Source organism: Microcaecilia unicolor, chromosome 1 (assembly GCF_901765095.1).
Source record: "Microcaecilia unicolor chromosome 1, aMicUni1.1, whole genome shotgun sequence".
Lineage (NCBI taxonomy): Eukaryota > Metazoa > Chordata > Amphibia > Gymnophiona > Siphonopidae > Microcaecilia > Microcaecilia unicolor.
The window spans coordinates 609,013,293-609,031,594 of record NC_044031.1 but is presented as its reverse complement, the minus strand read 5'-3'; the positions used below and the strand labels follow the sequence as shown (position 1 = coordinate 609,031,594).

The window sequence follows — 18,302 nt, the reverse complement described above, 5'->3', positions numbered from 1 at the left end:
TTTCAGCCAGTGGTTAGCATTCCTTAGATGACAGAATTGTTGGAGTCGATAGTGGCATCCCAACTTACATCTTATTTGGAATATTTTCATTGCATAACTTTCATTTTGGATTCAATGCAATGTGTAAAACAGAATCATTGCTATTATCTTTGGTATCTAATGTTAAGGAGTTTCTAAGTTATGGAATTCAATCAGTTTTGCTTCAATTTAATATTTCTGGTGTGCTTGACACACTGGATTAAAGAATTTTATTGAGCAAATTGAGTGAGTTTGGTATCTCAAGTGCAGTCCAGAAATGGATAGACTTAAAAAAAAGAAAAGAAGAAAAAAAAAGGCTTTATTGTGTTAAACAGAATAACACAGTAACATAGTAGATGTCAGCAAATAAAGACCTGTATGGTCCAGCCAGTCTGCCCAACAAGATCAACTCATTCCATCCAGTCTGCCCAACAGGATAAACTCATTACATACGGTATGTACACCTGTTCTAGATTTATCCTTGCCATTTTTAGGGTATAGGCCATAGAAGTCTGCTCGGCATTGGCTTTGCTACCTAATCTTCTGTGGATCCGATCCTTCTAAACAGTATTCCTTTGTGTTTGTCCCACGCATTTTTTTTTTGTCCCACGCATTTTTGAATTCTGTTACCGTTTTCATCTCCTCCACCTCCCACGGGAGGACATTCTAGGCATCTACCACCCTCTCAGTGAAAAAATACTTCCTGACATTTTTCTGAGTCTGCCCCCTTTCAGCTTCAATTCATGCCCTCTAGTTCTACCACCTTCCCATCTCTGGAAAAGGTTTGTTTGTGAATTAATACCTTTCAAATATTTGAACATCTGTATCATCTTTTCATCTAGCTGGAGTCTGGATTTTGGAGTTCCACAGAGTTCACCATTTTGCCTGATTTTGTTTAATGTGTTTTTTGGGTTCAGTTTTAGATTCATCAGGATTTTTCAGTTTGTCATATGCTGATGATATATTTGTGTTAATTCCAGTGACATCAATTTTGTTGACACTACAAGGTTCCATTTAGGATTACATTTTTATGATTCACTATTGAGCAAATCAACATCTGCTCAATTTCAATGCAGCTATGACAGAACTTTTGTACTTTAGTAGTGATGTGTCAGTGGTTTCACTTAATATTACAATACATTCAGGAGAAGAGAAGGAGGAAGAGAGAGAGAGATTGGGGACAATGTTGGACTGAGGGAGATGAGGAGGGGGTGACATGGAATTGGTAGGGAGGGTAGAGAGTAGGGGAAAGAAGGACATGCACATGAATGTAGGGGAAAGGACAAGAGGGGTAAATGCGGCACATGGATGGAAGGGAAGAAAAGATGGAGGAGTCATATGTGGATGGAGGGAAGGGAAGAAGAGAGTGGAAATGCAGTATATGGATGGAATGGAAGGGAAAAAAGAGAGAGTGAGAGAGGGAAAGATGGACATGGATGAGAAGGGACATGTGGCACATGAATGGAGAGGAAGAGAAGAAAAGCAAGCGGGATAAGATATACATTGATGGAGGGGAAAGAAAGTAAATGGAAAACTAGATTTGAGAAGGGGCAGAAAAATGGAAGAAACCTGAAGGTGAGTGATCAGTTCTAAAGATGGATATAGAACACGAAGTGAAGAAAACAGACAGTGAGAAGAGAAATACCAAATGAATAGGAGGCCCTGGAAACTAAGTTAAGAGCGCAGAGAGAAGGAGAACCAGAGACTGGGACCAACATGATCGGCAAAACAGTCACCAGCCATCAAAAGTGGAGCAAATAATTTTATTTTCATTTTAATCATTGGAATGTGTTCATTTTGATAACTTAGAGTTGCTTTCTTTATATTTTGCACTGTACAGGAGGAAACCTGTCTCTGTCCATATTCCTGTTGTTGTGCTGCATACATAATATGGCTTCTTGGGGTTTCAGGTTAATTTGTTTGTACATATTTCTACTGTTTGTTTTTGTTTTTGGTTACTTATCCTGTATTTGAAAAGGGGCTATCTGTGTTCTGCATGTGTGACCAAAGCCAAGTTTCTGAATAGGGATCTGTAGTAATCCGGCTTGTTCAATTTTCCTAATTGGTGTATTTTCTAGGGCTCATTGCAGTGTTCATGGTGTTGACTTTTCCTAGGTATGTTCTTGTGTGAGTTTTGGAAGTTGATGCTGTTATGAAATTGTAGATTTGTTCTGCAAGTCCTGAGTGACATATAGGGGGGGGGGGGTGGTTACTACTTCACAAAATACCTGGTTCTGGAGATGGTTTATAATGCTGTTACTGAGATGACTGGGTGTCTGTGCAATGGGGGTGGAAGGCAGGGATAGACTTGGGCATCTGTATGCCAAGGGGGTAGAGAGAGAATATGTCTGTGTGGTGCAGGAGGAGTGAGAAAGAGCTGGGGGTGTGATCCTGCAATGATAGTGTGGGGGGGGGGGGGGGGGGGTGCAGCAGGAAGGGAGAGAAGCTTGAGAGATGTATGAAGGGATTTAGTTGTGGGGGGTGGCTGTTGGGAGAGAGCTACAGAGGTCACCAAGAAAAACTGTGGGAGTATATGCTTGGGGAGTGTTTGAGAGTGTTGTTGACTGGGAGATAGCTTTGTGTGCTGGAGAAGAAGAGGTTTGAGAGAGATCCCTGGGGGGAGGAGTTACAAGGGGAAGCAATGATAGCCATGGGAGATGTGTATGCCAGGAGCAGCCCTGTTGGTAGGATCAATTCAAAATGTTAGTCTGGGAAGGGACAGTGAGGTTCTTCCTGGGGTGAAGTTCAAGAGGTATTCAGAGAGGTTACTGCTTGGGGGAGGGGACAGACAGGTAAGCTTCAAGGAGGCTACTGCTGGGGGTAAGGATGTGACACCAAGGCTGCCAGGGTGGTTGGGTAGGTGATGAAGAGAGGCTTTGGGCTGCGGCTGCTGGGAGCAGGTGGATGAGCAATGGGGAGGGGATAAAACCTGCAGCTTCTGGGGACAAGTGGGCAAGTAGAGAGGCTAAGGCTGCATCTTTTACGAGTAGATGCACCCCCAGTCCACCCCTAGTAGCTGTAGCTTTAGCCTGTCTACTGTTGTCTCATAACTGTAGCCTAAAGCCTCTTTCCATTGCCAGATACACTGCAGGTAGGTGGGCAGTGGAGAAGACCAGTAGCCTCTTAGCCACTCCTTCCATGCTATTGTAGTAGATAGCTTGCTATACAGCACAATGAGCACGTTTTGAGTGTGTGATTTATAAATATGCATAAGTTCCAGTTGTTTCAAGTCTGGCTCCTAGATTTTGGGCTGCCTAGAGGATAAAAACTGTACAACAGGCATGGACGCTGTTCAAAAATACCATCCTGGAGGCCCAGGCCAAACATATTCCACTAATTAGAAAAGAAAGACGGAACTCCAAAAGACAGCCGGCCTGGTTGAAAAGTGAGATGAAGGAAGCTATTAGGGCTAAAAGAAATGCCTTCAGAAAATGGAAGAAGAAACCATCTGAAAATAACAAGAAGCAGCATAAGGAGTGTCAAAGCAAATGCAAGGCGCAGATAAAGAAGGCCAAGAGGGATTATGAAAAAAAGATAGCATTAGAGGCAAAAAAACATAGTAAAATTTTTTTTCAGTATATTAAAAGCAGGAAGCCGGCAAAAGAATAGGTTGGGCCGCTGGATGACCGAGGGGTAAAAGGGGCGATCAGGGAAGACAAAGACGTAGCGGAGAGATTGAATGAATTCTTTGCTTTGGTCTTCACTGAGGAAGATTTGGGTGGGATACCGGTGTCGGAAATGATATTTCAAGCGGCCGAGTCGGAGAAACTTACTGACTTCACGGTAAACCTGGAGGACGTAATGGGGCAGTTCAGCAAACTGAAGAGTAGCAAATCTCCTGGACCGGATGGTATTCATCCTAGAGTACTGGTAGAACTGAAAAATGAGCTTGCGGAGCTACTGCTAGTGATATGCAATTTATCCTTACAATCGAGCGTGGTACCGGAAGATTGGAGGGTGGCCAATGAAACACCCATTTTTAAAAAAGGTTCCAGGGGAGATCTGGGAAATTATAGACCGGTGAGTCTGATGTCAGTGCCGGGGAAAATGGTAGAGGCTATTATTAAAAACAAAATTACAGAGCACATCCAAGGACATGGATTACTGAGACCGAGTCAGCACGGCTTTTGTGTGGGGAAATCTTGCCTGACCAATTTACTTCAATTCTTTGAAGGAGTAAACAAACATGTGGACAAAGGGGAGCCAGTTGATATTGTGTATCTGGATTTTCAAAAGGCATTTGACAAGGTACCTCATGAAAGGCTACAGAGGAAATTGGAGGGTCATGGGATAGGAGGAAACGGCCTCTTGTGGAGTAAAAACTGGTTGAAGGATAGGAAACAGAGAGTGGGGTTAAATGGGCAGTATTCACAATGGAGAAGGGTAGTTAGTGGGGTTCCTCAGGGGTCAGTGATTTAGAGATCGGAGTAACTAGCACGGTAATTAAATTTGCTGATGACACAAAGTTATTCAAAGTCGTTAACTCGCGACAGGATTGTGAAAAATTACAGAAGGACCTTAAGAGACTGGGAGACTGAGCGGCTAGATGGCAGATGACGTTTAATGTGAGCAAGTGCAAGGTGATGCCTGTGGGAAAAAAGAACCCGAATTATAGCTACGTCATGCAAGGTTCCACGTTAGGAGTTACGGACCAAGAAAGGGATCTGGGTGTCGTTGTCGATAATACACTGAAACCTTCTGCTCAGTGTGCTGCTGCAGCTCGGAAAGCGAATAGAATGTTGGGTATTATTAGGAAAGGTATGGAAAACAGGTGTGAGGATGTTATAATGCTGTTATATCACTCCGTGGTGCGACCGCACCTAAAGTATTGTGTTCAATTCTGGTCGGGAATCTCAAGAAAGATATAGTGGAATTGGAAAAGGTGCAGCAAAGGGCGACTAAAATGATAGCGGGGATGGGACGACTTCCCTATGAAGAAAGACTAAGGAGGCTAGGGCTTTTCATCTGGGAGAAGAGACGGCTGAGGGGAGACATGATAGAGGTATATAAAATAATGAGTGGAGTGGAACAGGTGGATGTGAAGCGTCTGTTCACGCTTTCCAAAAATACTAGGACTAGGGGGCATGCGATGAAACTACAGTGTAGTAAATTTAAAACAAATCAGAGAAAATGTTTCTTCACCCAACGCGTAATTAAACTCTGGAATTCGTTGCCGGAGAACGTGGTGAAGGCGATTAGCTTGGCAGAGTTTAAAAAGGGGTTAGACGGTTTCCTAAAGGGCAAGTCCATAAACTGCTACTAAATGGACTTGGGAAAAATCCACAATTCCAGGAATAACATGTATAGAATGTTTGTATGTTTGGGAAGCTTGCCAGGTGCCCTTGGCCTGGATTGGCTGCTGTCGTGGACAGGATGCTGGGCTGGATGGACCCTTGGTCTTTTCCCAGTGTGGCATTACTTATGTACTTATGTAGATCCTATTGTTAAATCTAGTTGAGAAGTACTATGCAATAGACTTTTTCATTTGTGTTATACATGTATACTTCCTGAGTCAAGTATGTAAAGCTCCATCTCTGGCTGTCTTCAAATCTAGGATAAAAGCCCACCTTTTTGAAGCTGCTTTTAAGTCCTAACCCATATTCTCTTGTTCAGTACCCATGTCTGTTGTGTCATTCCCACCATTAATAATTCCTTTAATTTGGCCTGTTTGTCTGTCCTGATTAGATTGTAAGCTCTGTCGAGCAGGGACTGTCTCTTACATGTTCAACTGTACAGCGCTGTGTATGTCTAGTAGTGCTATAGAAATAAGTAGTAGTATACTTCAGATGTTAGCATATTTGCTTGGATCAAGTTCTACTCTGTTAAGATATGTCTTGGTCTTGGTATAGATCATAGGTTCTCAACCCAGTCCATGGAACACACCTAGCCTGTTACACTTTCAGGATGTTTACCATGAATATGTGTAAGATAAATTTGCATGCATTATCTCCATTCTATGCAAATCTAACTTGTGCATATTCATTGTGGATATCCTGAAAACCTGACTGGCTAGGTGTGTCCCAAGGAGTGGGTTGAGAACGCTCTGGTACATATTGACTAATTGATTGTTTTGTGTGTAGCCAACCTAAGAACATAAGAGTAGCCATACTGGGTCAGACCAATGGTCCGTCTAGCCCAGTATCCTGTTTCCAGCAGTGGCCAAGTGTCACAAGTACCTGGTAGAAACCCAAATCGTGGCAACACTCCATACTACCAATTCCAGGGCAAGCAGTTGCTTCCCCATGTCTGTCTCAATAGCAGACTATGGACTTTTCCTCCAGGAACTTGTCCAAACCTTTTTAAACCCTTTTTTAACTGCTGTGATCACATCCTCCGGCAACAAGTTCCATAGCTTAACTATTCGTTGAGTGAAAAAATATTTCTTCCCATTTGTTTTAAAAGTGTTTCCCTGTAATTTCCTCGTGTGCCCCCTAGTCTTTGTACTTTAGGAACGACTAAAAAATTGATTTACTTCTCGTTCTGTACCACTCGGGATTTTGTAGACCTCAATCATATCTCTCCTCATCTGTCTCTTTTCCAAGTTGAAAAGCCCTAACCTCTTTAGCCTTTCCTTATATGACATGAGTTCCATCCCCTTTATCATTTTGGTAGCTCTTCTTTTAACCTTTTTTAATTCCGCTGTATCTTTTTTGAGATACGGCGACCAGAACTGAACGCAATACTTAAGGTGAGGTCACACCATGGAGCGATACAGAGGCATTATAGTATTTTCGGTCTTATTCACCATCTCTTTCCTAATAATTCCTAGCATCCTGTTTGCTTTTTTGGCCGCTGCACATTGATCAGAAGATTTCAGCATATTATCTAGGAAGACACCTAGATCTTTTTCTTGGTTGCTGACCCCCAAGGTGGACCCAAACATCAGGTAACTATGATTTGGATTATTCTTTCCAATGTGCATCACCTTGCATTTGTCCACATTAAATTTCATCTACCATTTGAATGCCCAGTCTTCCAGTTTCGTAAGGTCTTCCTACAATATTTCACACTTCGCTCATGTTTTAACAATCTTGAATAGTTTGGTATCTGCAAATTTAATCACCTCACTCGTTGTTTCGATTGCCATATCATTTCTAAATAAGTTAAATAGCTCCGATCCCAGTACTGATCCCTGCAGCACTCCACTGTTTACCCTCGTCCTTTGAAAGAAATGACCATTTAGTCCTACCCTCTTTTCTGTGCAATAACCAATTCCTAATCCATACCAGAACATTGCCTCCTATCACATGAGTCTTTAATTTTCTCAGGAGTCTCTCTTGAGGAACTTTATCAAAAACTTTCTGAAAATCTAGATACACTACATCAACCAGCACACTTTTATCCATATGTGTATTCACGCCTTCAAAGAAATGAAGTAAATTGGTGAGGCAAGACTTCCCTCAGCTGAACCCATGCTGACTCTGTCCCATTAAACCATATTTGTCTATGTATTTTTTTCTTTATAATAGTTTCCACTATTTTTCCCGGCTCTGAAATCAGGCTTACTGGTCTGTAATTTCCCAGATCACCCTTGAACCCTTTTTAAAAATCGGCACTCTCCAGTCTTCAGGTGCTATGGACGATTTTAATGACAGGTTACATATTACTAACAGTAGATTAACAATTTCATGTAATGTAACTAATGTAAGCAGTTTCTGCCTATATAACTTGTATCTTCCCTGCTGTCTGAAAGGAGCTTATGAGTGAGATCTGGCAACTGATAGTCCAGCTCATAAATTTCTTCATTGTTGGCAGTTACCTGAACAAAACAGAGCTCAACTGACCACTCTGTAAAGACTTATTTTAGCAGCCTAGTTTTGTCACAATCTTCATGTACCTACGGAGTGGTATGCATTGGAGCTACAAATGTGCTATTTAATTGAAATTTTAGGTATACTGGGTAGTCAGCAAGTGGCATTTTAAACACTATGGGGTCGATATTCAGACGGTGGGAGTGGAGCCCTGTTAACTTTCATGGTTGAAGGTCAGCCCGGATGGTAAATGCCAGGCCGTTTCTGGTGACTGGCATTCACTATCCAGTTTACTTTTAGCCTGTTTAGACTTAACCGTCTAAGTTGATTTCTAGAGATAGCCGGTTAACTTTAAACTGGCCAACGATATTCCAGTTAGTCAGTTATCTCTTAGGCGCTAACCAGGAATATTCAGTGGGGAGTAGCTGGCAATCCCCCACTGAATATCGCTGGATAGCCGATTATCCCCCACTGAATATCGCTGGATAGCCAGTGAAATGCCATTCCGTTCCTGGCCGGTTAAATGGTTTTGAATATTGAGGGGTATATCTTATTTTAAATTTTACATGGCATTCAACTGGCAACCATTTCAAGGCCATCAGCTTTGGCATAATGGAGTCAAACCATGTTACTCCTATTATCAGATGGGCAGTCACATTCTGGACCATCTACAGTGTTCTTAGTATAGATGTAGTGCATCTCAAAAAGATACAGTTATAATAAAGCTATTTAAACCAAGGACTGAAGGCCTGAACAAAAGTCCTAAGGAGCAAGACTATGACACAGTAGCCGAACAGAAGTTACTTAAAAAAGGCTTCCTTGTCATCAAGCAGATGCAGCCATTACAGATGGGTTGTGTCCATCAACCAGCAGAGGGAGATAGAGAGCACACTTTTTTCAGTGCCTCATACCAGCTTGCTCCACTACCTCTCTTCAGTATTCTCTATCTCCCCTAGCAGAGTGGCTGCAGCTTCTTCGAGCTCCATCTAAAATCTGCCTGGAGGTTGCTCCTGTGCTTTTGCCAGTTGTTAGCAGGGGTGTTGGAGGCTATAGCAGCTTCACTTTAAAGGCACATAGGTTCGCCCTTTCCCTGCCTTACCCATACCTCCGTGGATGTGGACACATTGCTTAGCTTTCCCTGTCCTTCCCCACCAACAGTGGATGCAGGCACATAGGTTCGTCCTTTCCCTGCCTTTCCCACTCACCTGAGCCTCCGGAGTTCTATATACCTCTGCTTTCCTCACAGCTTAGACGCTGGAACAGAGGTTTTTCCTTGCCTTTTTCTGTGGGACTGGAGCTGTGATACTCGGTCCAGTGAGGTAAGAGTGTTTTCTGACTCCTCCGGGGTGGGCCCGCGATTGGGGCGATTTTGGCGTGAACCGCCATTTTGAATTTTACCGCCGTTTTCGGCGATGGCTGCGGAGACAGGAAAGCGCTGTTCCAAGTGTGGCAAGCGCAGATCAGCAGCGGGGCTCTGTAAATCGTGCTGTACAGACGTTAGAGCCGGCCCGAGCATGACGAGAGACGATTCTTCGCGCTCTGATCTGGCAGCGGGCGCCATTTTGAATTTACCACATGGCGCGACCTCCGCTGAGACGGAGAGTCCTGAGCCTGGGGGGAGGCCTCGGAGTGAGGCCGATATGGGAGCTACTAGCCCCGGCAGAGATTCGGGTGCCCAGGGTGAGTTTTTCTCCCCTGATTTTGTCTTATTAATGCATAAAGCATACTTGCTTAAAAGAGCTCTCCCACAAAGCCCGGCATGGGCCTCTTCTATTGCCCCCCCCCCCGGTGGATTCTAGCCTGGGTATGCCCTCTGAGGCGTTATTCCCTGATAATTGGCAGAATATGAAGCGCAGAAGGGCTCATTCCCCTTCAGAGAGTGCTGCAGTTCCATTTTCCCCCCCGTGGTCGGGCTGCGAGGATTCGGAGGACTCTGGCAGGCCTTCATGGTCTGAGGAGCCAGAGTCTGGTGCAGAAGTGACTCAGAATCTGGACGATCCCTCCACGGTGAGGATTTTCCACCGTGATGAGCTGTCAGCGCTTATTTCTGATGCCCTGCAGGCTCTCTATTGAGGACCCTGCCAGTGGTACAGCCTCCTCTGTGAATCCTAGGATGGCTAGTACCAAAAAGCCTGCTCGAGCCTTTCCTTTGCATGGCTCCATCCAAGAACTTATTTCGGCTCAATGGGCTGACCCCGAGGGACCTTTGAAAGTTTCCAGGGCTATGGGGCAATTATACCCTCTGAGTGAGGAGCATATGGCTCGCTTTGCTATGCCTAAAGTGGATGCCCTAGTCACAGCTGTGACAAAGAGAACTACCCTCCCTGTTGAAGGAGGTGTTGCCCTGAAGGATATTCAAGACCGTAGACTGGAATCAGCACTTAAACGGTCATTTGAAATTGCAGGTCTCATTATTCGGGCGTCTGCATGCAGTTGTTATGCTGCTAGAGCCTGCCTGGCTTGGTTGCAACAGGCAGTGAAACAGCCTGGTGATGGAGTGGAGCCCTTTTCAGATGTGGCTCCGCGGATGGAGTCGGCCTTGTCCTTTCTTGCTGACGCCTTGGGTGGCGGACATGGCCTCTAAGCAAAGGTTGGTGAAGTTGCCCTTTCACGGCCTTCTGTTTGGTGAGGAGTTGGAGAAAATTGTGAAGGGCCTGGGTGAGGCTAAACCCCAGCGCTTGTCCGAAGATAGGCCTCGGCCTTCCTCTAAGGGTGCAGCGGTCCCTCCTCTTACAGACCTCGCTTCCGTGAAGCTCTAAGGTACCTCCCGGGGTGTTCTGCTGGGTTCACTTCTCGTGTCCGTTTTCAGCAGAGGAACTCCTTTCGCTCGGACAAACGTTCCACAGCCACTGGCTCAAGGCCTGGAGTTCAGGGGCGACCCTCTCAATGATGGTGCACCGGCCTTCTCCTCGAGTCCTGTCATCGGAGGACGTCTTTTCCTCTTTGCCGAGGAGTGGGCCAACATTTCCTCAGATCAGTGGGTCTTGGACCTGATCAGAGACGGTTACAGAATAGAATTCGACGCCCCTGTAAGAGACGTGTTTGTGGAGTCCCGATGCGGTTCTGCCGCCAAACGGGTGGCGGTAGAGGAGACTTTACAAGGTCTGATTCAGATAGGGGCCGTGTCCCCAGTACCTCCCGCCGAACACGGCTGCGGCCGCTACTCCATCTACTTTGTGGTGCCGCGAAAAGGAGGGTCTTTTCGCCCTATTCTGGACTTAAAAGAATTAAACAAGTCCCTGAGAATGCAGCATTTTCACATGGAAACCCTGCGCTCCGTCATTGCGGCGGTACAGGCAGGAGAGTTTCTCACGTCTCTGGACCTGGAAGAAGCTTACTTGCACATTCCAATTTGGCCCCCCGCACCAGAAGTTTCTGAGGTTTGCGGTGATGGGAAAGCATTTCCAGTTCCGGGCCTTGCCTTTTGGCCTCGCCACAGCTCCCCGCATTTTTTTCGAAGGTTATGGAGGTAGTAGCTGCCTTTCTAAGGCGAGAGGGTATTCGGGTTCACCCGTACCTGGACGACTGGCTCATTCGAGAAAATTCTGCTGCAGAGAGTCAGCATGTAACAGCCAGAGTGGTCTCAGTACTTCAGTCTCTGGGCTGGGTCGTCAATTTGGCCAAAAGTCACCTGACCCCCTCGCAGTCTCTAGAATATTTGGGAGCCAGGTTTGACACAGCCTCGGGGTATGTGTACCTACCCGAGCAAAGGCGGTGCAAGCTTCAGAATCAGGTCCGTCTGCTCCTGAGGATGCCCTGCCCGCGAGCTTGGGACATTGTCCAGCTGCTTGGATCGATGATGGCCACCATGGAACTGGTGCACTGGGCGAGAGCGCACCTGAGACCTCTACAGTATGGTCTACTCCAAAGATGGTCTCCAGTATCTCAGGATTACCAATGCAGACTCTCTTGGCTCCCTGCGGCCCGACTCAGCATGGAGTGGTGGCTCTCAGACAGCATGCTGCGGCGAGGAATGCCGCTGGCACTCCCCGATTGGTGCCTAGTGGTGACAGATGCCAGTCTGAAAGGCTGGGGCGCACATTGCAAGGGGAAGCATGCCCAGGGTCTATGGACACCCGAGGAGTCGGAGTGGTCCATCAACCGCCTAGAGTTGAAAGCGGTGTTTCAGGCGCTTCTGGCCTTTCAAGTGACCCTGGAAGGATTAGCTATCAGAGTGATGTCGGACAACACGACAGCAGTGGCCTACATAAATCGACAAGGCAGCACTCAGTGCAGAGCTCTAGCCGTGCAGGCCGAACAAATTTGCCACTGGGCCAAGCTGCATCTACAGTTTCTGTCGGCAGCTCACATTGCAGGTCAGAGCAACGTGCAAGCCGATTTTCTATGCAGGCATCAGATCGATCCAGCGGAGTGAGAACTTGCAGATGAAGTGTTCCTGCAGATATGTGCCAAGTGGGGCAAGCCCGTGATGGATCTAATGGCGACAAGCACCAATGCCAAAGTCCCGTGCTTCTTCAGCAGACGGAGAGGTCCTCGCGCGGAGGGGTTGGATGCCTTGGCTCAACCCTGGCCTCCGGTCCTAATGTATGTGTTCCCTCTGTGGCCCTTGATAGGGCGAGTGCTCCTGCGGATTCGGCTGCATCCAGGAGAAGTGGTTCTTGTCGCCCCGGATTGGCCCAGGAGGCCTTGGTATGCGGACCTCCGACAGATGCTCGTAGAGGATCCCCTTCAGTTACCTCTGGTTCCCAACCTGTTGTCATGGAGGACGCCGGCCGATTTGGTCTTATGGCCTGGCGATTGAGAGGGCGCAATTGAGAGGCAGAGGCTATTCCAATAAAGTAATTACCACTCTCCTGCAAGCCCGCAAGCGTTCCACTTCCGTGGCTTATGCCAGGATTTGGCGCCAGTTTGAAGTCTGGTGTGCTTCCAGAGAGATCACACCCCTGCGGGCTCCTGTCTTGCCGATTCTGGACTTTTTGCAGGATGGTGTACAAAAAGGCTTGGCCTTTAATTCCCTGTGGATGCAAGTGGCAGCGTTGGCCTCCCTGCGTGACAAGGTTGAAGGCGTGTCTTTAGCTGCTCATCCGGATGTGGCACAGTTTCTTGGAGGGGTGCTTCGGCTCCGTTTTCCCGTGCGTGCACCTTGTCCAGCTTGGAACCTGGGGCTAGTGCTGAAGGCCCTTCAGGGTGCTCCCTTTGAACCGCTTCGGCGTGCTTCAGAGAAAGATTTGACACTGAAGGCCGTCTTGTTAGTGGCCATTACTTCGGCGAGACGGGTGTCAGAGCTCCAGGCGCTGTCCTGTAGAGACCCTTTTCTGCAGTTTTCAGAGTCCGGGGTCACGGTTCGGACCGTGCCTTCCTTCTTGCCTAAGGTGGTTTCAGCGTTTCACCTAAACCAACCTATTTTCTTGCCCTCTTTTGTCGAGGAGGAGTTTCCAGAATCTTTTGGGCAATTGCACCTGTTGGACGTGCGCAAGACTCTGCTGCAGTATCTGCGAGTTACTAACTCTTTCAGGACCTCTGATCATCTGTTTGTTTTGCTATCAGGTCCTCGCAGAGGGTCTCCAGCGTCTAAAGCCACTATTGCCCGCTGGCTTAAAGAATCTATCTTTTCAGCTTATTTGCTTGCTGGCCGGCCTCCGCCTGATGCCTTTAAGGCGCATTCCACTAGAGGAATTTCCTCTTCTTGGGCTGAAACTGGAGCACTCTCTCTTCAAGAGATTTGTAGTGCAGCAACATGGGCTTCTAAGCTCTTTTGCCCGACATTACAGGCTGGATGTGGCTGCCAGGAGGGACGCACATTTTGGAGCGCAAGTGCTGGCTCGTGGTGTGGCTTATTCCCACCCTATCTAGGGATTGCTTTGATACATCCCATCTGTAATGGCTGCATCTGCTTGATGACAAGGAAGGGAAAATTAGGTTCTTACCGTGATAATTTTCTTTCCTTTAGTCATAGCAGATGCAGCCATGATCCCTCCCTGTCTGATGCTATCTGCTGTAAATCTATTTCAGGTTCTGTTCGTGTTTCCTGGAGATTCCGTTCTTGGGAGAAAGTCGGAAAACAGTCTTCAGGATTCTTGTTCAATTAAAGGAGGATGACTTAATTCCCTCCAGTTTCATGTTTTGGAGGATGAGTTTATTCCCTCCAGTTATGTCTCAGTGGAGGATGAGTTTATGCCCTCCGGGAGGATGTTTCATTCCCTCCATTCTGAGTTAATGTCCTTTGTTGTAGGGCCATCGTTCGCTGTGAGGAAAGCTCATGTTATTCCCATTGCGGTTTGCCATACTGCTTTGGAAGCTTCAAATACTGAAGAGAGGCAGTGGAGCAAGCTGGTATGAGGCACTGAAAAAAGTGTGCTCTCTATCTCCCTCTGCTGGTTGATGGACACAACCCATCTGTAATGGCTGCATCTGCTATGACTAAAGGAAAGAAAATTATCACGGTAAGAACCTAATTTTTCCCATCCTAAACCACCAGCTTTACCTGAATGAGAAAAGATAACTTTGAACCAAACTAAATTCTGAAATTATAGGCCTCCATGAATAAAGGTCTTGCCATCCCCCAATAGTTAAGAAACCAAAATTCTGGGGAGGGTTGTTAATATAGATCATCTTAGTCTTCTTCAGATTCAACATTAATTGGTTCAGGGTCATCCATTCCTGCACCTCAGTTATTTAAATAGACAGTGACAGACAGTAGATTAATGGCTCACTGGCACTAAAAGCTGTAGATCATTAACACATGTCATACAGATTAAAAATGTTAAATGTTCAAAACACCTCCTAGAAAAAGAAACTGAAGTATTTATGATGTGAATAATATAAGAAATCAAGCTCCATAAATGGTAAACCAGGGAAGAAAAATAGAATTAATGAGTTCCTAGGAAAACAATTCTGTCATAATTGAAGAAGAATCAGATGCAACAAGTATATTGAGATGAGGGCTGACTGTAGAACTAATGATATAATCTCTGCGTGAAACAAAAGAAGAGAGATGGCACATCAGGCCAAAAGACTTACATGTTCTGCTTATCCCATTTACAAACTAGCAGTGATTTCTAAATGGGAACCAACTGAGATTTCATCTGATGATGATGGTTTTTAGAAGTAGTGATCTGCAAGCTGTGATACTTGAAATTGAAGAATACCTTAGCATTGTCACATTCCAAGAAAACCTATTTGATGGTTCCCAGAATAACCCTAGACTTGGCAGAATATAATATTGCAGTGTTCATCTTTAGTATTTAAAACTCCCTCTTTAAGATGAATAACTCTGGAAGGGTCTAGAAAACACATCTGGTTCCCCCAGTGCAATTGACCAGGGTAAAAAGGCTGCCTGAAAATCTATCTGAATATGGGTAAAAATGTGCACCACTTTCCAAATCTTTGACCTGCATTTTTAGATTACTTTACGTTACAGCATGACTTATGTTCTGCAGTTAACCTCTCGGTTCTACGCAGATTACACTTTTCAAGAAGCTGGACAATCACCAGTAACAGACAGTGCTAAAAGCAAAAACAATCACTCAAAATCTAACAAAGGTACAATACTAAAAATAGTATAATTAATCATTACTTTAGGATATCATTCTCTAGCATTGGGGACATATTTCTTGAATAGTGTGTTTTAAGACTGCTTTTGCATTGTATGTATTCAGCTGCAGTTTTAACAAAAGTCCTGGGAGCTCCTTATCTAGTTTTGCTGCTTGAAATTACATTTTAGTTCTATTTTTGTTTTTCAAAGAGGGGCAGGCAAGAAAACTTAAAATTCCTAGTAGATTTGGTAGATATTTGAAAAGAATAATGGTGCAGCACCAAAAATTGTCTTAAAAAGTTAAGACATAATAATTTTAAAAAGACTGGCATATATTGATAGCCGATGAGTTTTTAATGTAGTAAGATGATAAACCATCATATTTATTCAGGAAATAAATATAAGGAAGTATTTTGTATACTTGTTTGGAGCAACCCAGATAAATGATATTACAATAGTCTAAAAGACTTAAGAGATTGTACTACCATACAGAAGGATTGTATTACCTCGAGGAGAGAAGGGACAGGAGAGATATGATACAGACATTTAAATACTTGAAAGGTATTAATATAGAAACAGATATTTTCCAGAGAAGGGAAATGGTAAAACTAGAGGACATGAATTGAGGTTGTGGGGTGGTAGACTTAGCAGCAATATCAGAAAATTATTTTTCACAGAGAGGATGGTTGATGCCTGAAATGCCCTCTTGAGGGAGGTGGTGGGAAAAAAAATGTGTCGGAATTCAAAATAGCATGGGGTGAACACAGAGGATCTCTAATTGGAAAAGCCCCACACGAGGCCGGAGTCTTACCTACCGCCGCTGAGCCCAGTCACCCAGGGAGGGAGGCAGGAAAAAGAAACCAGAGCTCCTCTCGACCTCCACCACACCGGAGGCACCGACGTGACGATCGAGCACAGCGCCGAGGGGAGCCTGCACCTCAAGAAGGGAGGAAAGGAATGGGAAACCACAGCCCAGGCTCCGCCCCAACCCCCACCGCTCCGGGACCGGCTGGGCGGTGCCTCTGAATCGGCACCTCCAGGCGAGAGGGACAGGAATCCCACCCCTCTCAGCCAAAGGGGACGGAGCAGCCCCTCCTAATTCCCGCCTCCGCTCCAAGGTGAGGTGACTGCGAGTGCTTATGCATCAGCGTCATTTTCTGTTTCACTCTATGGTTCGGGTCTTAGTGTCATGTAGTGCATAGGTCTAGGAGGGAGGGACCCTGAAACTCGGAGGGAGGGAGGGAGACTCTGAAACTTGGAGGGAGGGGTTGACCCTGAAACTCGGAGGGAGTGAGGGGACGACCCTGGAATTTGGAGGGAGGGGACAACCCTGGAACTCAGAGAGAGGGAGGGGATGACCCTGGCACTTGAAGAGAGGGAAGGAGGGAGGGAGGGGGACCCGGCCCTGGAGCTAGGAGGGAGGGCGGACCCCTGGCACACACTCTCATTCTCACATGCGCAAAAAAACAGAAGAAACCAGTCTTTGCAAGAAACAACAACAAACAAAACAGCGAAGATGACTAGAAAAACATCAAATAAAATAATAAAGCCATGAAAAAATAATGAAAAAATTATGATAAAAATCTTCAAATTTGAATGTAAAAAATAATTTAAAAAATAATAAAAAATAAAAAAGGCGACTCTTTGGTTGTGAGAATTAAAAACAAACTTTATTAATCAATGGATAGCAGGGAGAAAAGGACTCGACACGGCTGTGTTTCGGCCGTACAGGCCTGCGTCAGGAGTCTATATAAATCAAAACACATAAACAATATAAAATCAATAAAAATGTAGAGAGACATTACAAATATCCCAAACTTTCTATTACAAGCAATGTTATCAAATAAAATAAAGAAAACCAAATCTAGTAAGTATATGAAAATCCAATCACAAGTAACATCCTGTTGACTGTACACAAGATTATATATCTTATATATATATATATTATATATATATATATATATTGGGAAGATGAGCTTCCGCTCCCACTCTCCAGCAGGCCTCACTGGCCTATGGCCTCTGAACAGGACTCCAGTCTCTTCCCAGCATCCTGAGCAATCCAACCTCAAGCCCCTGGGCCCCTTTTTCACTCAGGGTGAGCTGGTTCTCAGTATGCAAATTGTATGCAGATTAGCATGTTATCCTTTCACGCTCAGGGTGACCTGGTTCTCCAGAGGCAAAATTAAATAGGTCTTACCAACAGCATATTCAGGCAATTCTTTATTCGAGCCCCTGGGCACAGTTCTTCTAGTTTAAATACTTTATACATTTACATATCTTTACACTGAGCCTCCCCACACAGATTCCTGGGCTCAGCACTAACCTCAATACTTTGGGGACTTCTAACCCCAGGCTTTGCAGCCTGCTTCTTAGTATTAGGACACACAGCCCTACTTCTTCTTTGGACACCAGTCCTTCCTTCCTTGGACTCACAGTCCTTTCTTTGAACACACAGTTCCTCTAAGTACTGAGGCTACACAGTCCAACACTAATGCTTTAGGGACTTCTTACTCCAGCCTGTTTTTTTCCTTGAGCACACAGTCCACCACAAGTCCATAGGATTTAGCCAGTTCTTTCCAGGGGGATTCTCTTTCTTCAGTTACCAGCTCTCTTCCTTTCCTTTCACATCTCAGGTGGGGTATAAAGTGGTTAATTAGCTACACAGGACCCAGCCCATAACCTCCTACAGCTGTAGATCTCCCAGGGCTCTCCCCGGTCCTAGCGACCTCCACCTATTCTCCTAGCGCCCTCTAGTGGCCTACCCCGGACATCCTGGACATTGTTAGGGGAACAACGCCATCTAGTGGCCTGCCCCGGCTAGGACAGCCTCTTATTTATCACAATACACACACACACACACACACACACACACACACACACACACACACACACACTCATATAGATATGTATATATACTGAGAAAATGATGAGGCTATTGTGAAGAGGAAGCTCCCACCTCAGGATCCCAGGCCCCTCTTTCACTCAGGGTGAGCTGGTTCTCAGTATGCAGATTTTATGCAAATTAGTATCCTACCCCT

General features: G+C 45.4%; 1 protein-coding gene across 5 annotated transcripts in view; it reads left to right on the top strand.

Annotated features, from left to right (window-relative positions):
• The window catches only part of TSNARE1 (t-SNARE domain containing 1), a 956,130-nt gene that overhangs the window by 46,965 nt on the left and 890,863 nt on the right, over positions 1-18,302 (top strand). Inside the window, exon 1 of one of the 5 annotated variants that reach the window (XM_030219701.1) lies at positions 15,190-15,272. The exons of the other annotated variants lie outside the window; for them this stretch is intronic. The gene's annotated coding sequence lies outside the window, so the exon portion shown is untranslated. Of the gene's footprint in view, positions 1-15,189; positions 15,273-18,302 lie in introns of those variants that run through there. 5 annotated transcript variants of the gene reach the window in all.